We start from the raw sequence: 6,833 nt of genomic DNA on the forward strand, positions 1-6,833 counted from the left end.
CGAGCCGTAGGAGCTCTTCACAAGGGCACACACGAGAAGAAGCAGTGCGAGCCAAGCGCGCGAGCACCGTGCCATTTTGGTGAGGGTTTCCGCGAAGACACTACGTACGTAGCTAGGTGAGCTTTGTTTCGAAGATACTACTGAGTAGTGGCTCTTCTACCACAGGAGTCACGAGACTAGGAAAAGAACTGTTACTGCAATGCTCGCAATGCAGAGATGCACAGGCAAACAGGACATACTTATAGGGGTTTTGGGACGTAGTACATGGAGAAGAGATAGACCGAAATGACTAGGCAATGGCGAGGAAAGGCGCCCCACGTACAGTTTTCACCGAGCATGTGATGAGGCCTTGCTTGTTAGCTTGCGGGTGAAGAATACACTACACATCATCTTGATTCGTGAGCCTATAGCAGTAAAGTTTGAAGCTGAAACGGAGCGAGAGTCTGCCTGAAAACTATACGTGTCTCATGACAAACATGCATGCAGCGCCTGTCGGTGCATGGTTTTGTACTACTACTCTATACTCACGTGGATCTTTTGTGCGAGGAATATACTACTACTACACTCTACAGTACTAGTACTAGTACTGGTATAGGAGTATCAAGGATTCGCTGAGGTGTAAAAGTGTATATACAAATATGCAATGGTCTGTTGATCGGGGGAATTGCATAGGAGCACACATGCTTCTCCAGGTTCACACTGGCTTGTCACCCCTTTCATCCATAGTTATTTATTCAGAAGTCGTATGTCGCGCACGCCCATGTTTGACTATGTGCACGCACACACTACCATAAAAAAAAGGACTTTGATGACTCTTGGTTGGCTGGAATAAGTGGTAGATTTACTTATATTTGCCTATGGCAGCCCTCTGAAGGTGCTTCTGGAGGGCTGCTTATGGGGGTTCGGGAAGATCTATTTGAGGTTGACGTCTGTATTGCAGATACATACATGACCAGAATGGTTATTATGGATAAAAGATCAGGATTCAAGTGGAATCTGATCAATGTCTATGGAGCTGCTCATGTGAGGAATAAGGAGGAGTTCCTGATGGAGCTAGTGCAAGCTCTGGGGTACAATAAATTGCCCTGTGTTTTTGGGGGCGATTTTAACTTAATTAGGAGAATTAACGAGAGAAACAAAATTAAAAAACTTCCAAAATGGTCTTTTTATTTTAATTCTATTATTGAGCATTGGGGCTTAAAAGAATTAGATTTGTCAGGGAGGAGCTATACTTGGTCGAATAATCAGGAGGATCCGCTTTTTGCTAAGTTGGACAGAATTTTAGTAAGCTCTCTTTGGGAGCAGCAATTTCCTTTAGTAACTGTCAGAACCTTGGTGAGAGGGGTTTCTGACCATGCAGCGCTTCTATTACATACAGGGATTAAGTCTACTATTAATCGCAAGCCTTTTAAATTTGAGCTATGCTGGCTGTCTAGAGAAGAGCTCCTTGATATTGTTAATAAAGTCTGGAGTTCCACTGTTCGTAGAGGTAGTAGTCTTGATTGGTGGCAGGATTTCATGCGGAAATTAAGGAGAACCCTTAAAGGGTGGAACCTTAATGTAGAGGGTAGATATAGGAGAGATAGAGATGAGATTGCCAATAAGCTTGACTTTTTGGATAAGAAAAGTGAGCTCTCTAGAGTTTCAGAAGCTGACTATGTTTTGAGAAATAAGTTGCAGAATGATTTGAATAAGATCCTTAGGGAAGAGGAGATTAAGTGGTACCAGAGGTCTAAAGAAAAAGATATTAAGGAGGGTGATGGTAATACGAAATACTTCATGATTAAGGCTAGCGGTAGGAAGCGTAGGAGTAAAAAATTTAGATTTATCCAGGATGAGGGGATCATCCAAGGGGATGAGCAGCTCCTTAAATATGCGACTGATTTTTATAAGAAGCTCTTTGGGCCTGTTGAATTACTTCCCGCCTCCTTAAACATTCCTATAACTGATATGCTTTCCGATGTGGACAAAGGTAAATTGGCTAGTAAATTTACTTTGGATGAGATAAAAACGGCTGTTTTTTCTATGAGGCATAATAGAGCAGCCGGTCCTGATGGTATGCCTATTGAATTTTTACAAACCTTTTGGCACCTCATTTGCAATGATTTGTTGAGTCTCTTTCAAGATTTTTATGATGATATGATTGATATTTCTAGGCTAAACTATGGGGTAGTTACTTTGTTAGCTAAGGGTCAAGGGGCGGATAGGATTCAGATGTATAGGCATATATGCATGCTCAATGTCCCGTTTAAAATCTTTACCAAAGTCTTAAACAATAGAGCTATGGCTATTGCTCACAAGACGATTTCTAAGGTACAATCTGCGTTTATCAAAGGGCGTTATATTTTAGATAATGTCGCTGTTCTCCATGAGACGCTTCACTCACTACATAAGTCTAAATGCGCTGCTGTTATTTTTAAGGTTGATTTTGAGAAAGCTTATGATAAAATTAATTGGGACTTTATGCTTAGTACGCTGAAAATGAAGGGGTTTCCTGATAAATTTATTCGTTGGACAAAAGCAGTTATTCATAATCGTAAAGCAGCTATTACTTTAAATGACTTGATTGGCCCCTATTTTGTTACTAGGAAAGGATTGAGGCAGGGGGAACCGTTCTCCCCCCTATTGTTTAACCTTGCTGCTGATGTTCTTGCTACCCTGGTTCAAAGGGCGCAAGAACAAGGATTTATTAAAGGACTTCTGCCTAGATTGTACGAGGGTGGTCTTACTGTCTTACAATACGCTGATGATACGATTTTCTGCTTTGAAGATGATTTAGAAGGGGCTAGAAACCTTAAAGTCATTCTATGCGTGTTTGAGCACTTGACGGGTTTGAAAATCAATTTCTTAAAAAGTGAAATACATTGCTTTGGTGCCGCTTTATTGAAACAAGAAGAATATGCTCGGATTTTCACTTGTGCGGTCGGGGACTTCCCCTTTACTTATTTAGGCCTTCCTTTACATTTTAAAAAGTTGCATAATGCGCATTGGAAACCAGCTGAAGAGAAAATTGAGAAGAAGGCAGCAACCTGGCAAGGGGGTTTGCTTTCAATGGGTGATAGGATTACCCTCGCTGAGACTTGTATGAGTAATGTTCCTAGCCATTTGCTTTCTTTTTTTAAACTACCTAAAAGTGTAGGCAAGAGAATGGACTTTGTTCGTGCTCGTATTGTTTGGCTAGAAAGGGATGGAGTGAGAAAGTATCACTTAGTCAAGTGGGTGGACGTATGCCAACCTAGAGACCAGGGGGGTCTGGGGATTACTAATTTGGAGATTAAAAACATCAGCCTCTTATGTAAGTGGTTATGGAGATTAGAGAATGAGGAAGGGGATTGGCAGGAAATGATTAGAGCCAAATATTTGAGTAGGAAAACTCTGGTTCAATGTGAAGCATCTCGGGGTAATTTCCATTTTTGGAATGGGTTGTTGAGTATAAAGGATATCTTCCATTCTTGTTGTCAAGGGGTGGTGGGTGATGGTTGTAAGACGAGATTTTGGGAGGACACATGGCTGGGGAGAAAGCCACTTTGTCAACTTTTCCCCCGCTTGTATAATTTAACTTTATGTCAACATGTTACTGTTGCTAAAGTCTTTAACCAGGATTTTGACTGTATTAGATTTAGGAGATGTCTTTATGGAGAAACTCTTACAATGTGGAATGAATTACTTGATATGTGCAGTCAGGTTACTCTGTCGGAGGAGCCTGACAGAGTTAAATGGCTTTTAACTAAATCTGGATCCTTCTAGGTTAAGTCGCTTTATCATTACCTTATAGCTAGAGTTGTTGCTTTTCCTTTTTAAACTTCTTTGGAGGTTGAGAATACCTCTAAAAGTAAAAGCGTTTATATGGTTAGTGATCAAAGGGAGGATCCTAACCAAGGATAACTTATCTAGACGAGGGTGGAAAGGACCAAATTTCTGCGAGTTTTGTGGCGTTTCTGAGAGCATTGATCATCTATTCTTTTCGTGCTCTTGTGCTAGGTTTTTATGGAATGTGATATGCGGTACACTAGGTAACCCGAAATTACCTTTATCTTTCTTTGATCTTTGTCAAAACTGGATACCATCCTATTCTGGAAAGGATAGGGCTATTGTTTCTATTGATGCTGCTGCTTTGATATGGACAATTTGGAAAACAAGGAACAAATCATATTTTCAACGTGTTTTCCTTTCAAATCCTATCAATGTAATATTTATCCTGTGTTCTTTGTTGGATTCATGGATGATTCTACAGAGAAAAGGTGTGCAAAAAATGCTTGGGGAGGTTTCCAAGAGGCTATCTCAGGTAGCAAATGAAGTCTACAGAAGAACATATGGGTGGAATCCTTCTGCTCTAAGACTGGGTTTTGTGTCTACCTGAAATTGGGTGATTCTGTAGTATGTTTTGTCTATTGTTTTGGCTGGTGTGCAAATTGTAAAAGATGTTTAAAACTCTGTTCTCTCTCCGGTAGTGGGTGATTTGGCGTCCTATAGATATGGTTATATGTCTAGGATGTAGGTTGCTTATCAGTTGATGAGGTGATGCATCAGGTCTGATGGAAAAAGTGGTGTGGTGGTTGTATCTAGACTTCTATTTTCTTAATGAAAATGGGGCCATGTGGCCCTTTTATCGAAAAATAAAATAAAATATGAGTATAGTACCAGATGTCGTCACAGCTGACGGAGCACCGAGCAGTGAGTACCACTACTACTCCGGTACATGAGAGCATTAGGGCATATACAACGATGGCATATGGAGACATATACTGCATGACAAAAAGTATTTAAGGCATTTACATTATTTTTTCTCTTCAATGCAAGCTATCACTAGTGGGTCTTATTAAGAAATAGAAAATAAAGACTTCTGTACACATGCATCTCTACTTTTCACTCCAACTTTTTTAGCTTTTATCATCAGACTACATTTTTTCTTTTCAAGCACCCACCTCTTGAAAAGGATCCCGCTTCACTATCTGAACCTACTCATACGAGGCATCATTTTGAGGCTATGCATTGTACATGCCCTTAATCAGTAGTACTAGTTGGATTATATTCATATAATCAGTTAGTACTAGGTGCCAAAATGCACGACGAACTCGTATGTTCTTGGAAACTGGTGTAGCGTGTGGCTGGAGGGGGGCGAGACGGAAGGTAAGTGTGCTTCTCTAAATCCAACCTGCAGTTATAAAGTAAAAAAATGATGTTGCGTGTTCTGTCGTGCGTGGCCGGGCCATAGTGGGAAGTAACTTATTAGATTAGTACTCCCTCCGTTTTTATTTAGTCCGTATATTAGCTTTAGTCAAAGTCAAGCTTTGTAAACTTTAACTAAGTTTATAAACAAAAATATTAACATATACAATAAAAAATCAATACCACAAGATTCATTATTAAATGTACTTTCACATCATATAGATTTGTTATGGTAAATGTTTATATATTTTTCTATAAACTTGGTCAAATTTTGCAAAGTTTGACTTCGGTCAAACCTAATATGCAGACTAAATAAAAACGGAGGGAGTAACATGTATATGTTATTAGTTTATGTTACTACCTCTATAGTGCATAGTATCATAGGTGGTCTTATTTATTGTCATGCATGGCATGTAGTAGCACCATATTTATTATGATACGGTATTTACCTATGTTACTATAATCATCTCTTTTTTCTTTAATTGCATGCCACATAAGTATGTTTGCGAGTCCCAAATACATGATACTACTTTTTATATTACCCTTACTATGGCCAGCCTCAGCGCCCAATGAGGAGGACTCCTGAAATCTAGAGCGACCCATCACTGGCCGCCAATCACGCGCTCGCGCCGACGAATTGCACGGATCTACACCCGGCGCGGGACGGTCTAATTGCTATTTTGCCTAATCGCTTCATCGCCTTACGACGCCGTCGCCTTGCCGGATCAGTTCACCTCCTTGCTGCGGATGCATCCACAACGGTCGTCAGGAACAGGCTAGGCAAACGGGATCCATGAGGCCACGGGGACGCCCGGTGGCAGTTGACAGTCTTTCGCTGTCCGCGCGGCCACGTTACGAATGGCAGAGAAGGTTAGCCTAATAGCCTATAAGTGCCTTGATGATATACATAAATTCATAGATGACATCGACATTGTGTCTTTTTTATAGCGACAACATTTTGTTCTACGGTGTTGGGTCAAAAAAAAAAAAAACAAGACAATGATGATCTGCTGAATGGACACTGTTGAGTGATACTATTATTCAGCTTGGTGCATTTGCATCTTGCAACTTCAACTTTATATTCGGTGAGATTTTTTTGAGATAGCTCACCACTCATGCCGAATGGTTAGACTATGTTTTGTTGATTGAGTACTTTTGTAGTTTTTTACTAGTTTCAAATTACAACTTATTTCTTTAAATTTTAGCATGTTCATCTAATCTATAAAGTATACATCCTGCAATTTTGTTCATTGAGAAGAAATTGTTGGATGTGGATTAATTAATAATGATGCATCTCAGAATGTTATGATTTTAAGGTAATATGTATAAATTGTTCAATGCAATATTGATGCATTTGAAATGTTTTTGGTAATATATTAGCATACACTAGTAGAAAAAGGGGCTTTGGTCCAGTCAGAAAAGAGCATTAATCCCGGTTGCATTACGAACCGGGACTAATGTGAGCATTAGTCCCGGTTCAAGCGGCAAGGGCACCATACATGCATTACTCCCGGTTCAAATGGGATCTTTAGTCCCGGTTCGTGGCACGAACCGGTACTAAAGGGTGCGATGCCCATTAGTACCGGTTCGTGGCACGAACCGGTACTAAAGGTTGCCACGAACCGGTACTAATGGGGTTGAGACCGGTAACCTTTAGTACCGGT

At 40.3% G+C, this 6,833-nt stretch overlaps 1 pseudogene; it reads right to left on the bottom strand.

The window, feature by feature from the left end:
• The window catches only part of LOC119290082, a 718-nt pseudogene extending 643 nt beyond the window's left edge, over positions 1–75 (bottom strand).
• Between the last annotated feature and the right edge of the window lie 6,758 nt (positions 76–6,833).

This window comes from Triticum dicoccoides, chromosome 4A (assembly GCF_002162155.2).
Source record: "Triticum dicoccoides isolate Atlit2015 ecotype Zavitan chromosome 4A, WEW_v2.0, whole genome shotgun sequence".
Lineage (NCBI taxonomy): Eukaryota > Viridiplantae > Streptophyta > Magnoliopsida > Poales > Poaceae > Triticum > Triticum dicoccoides.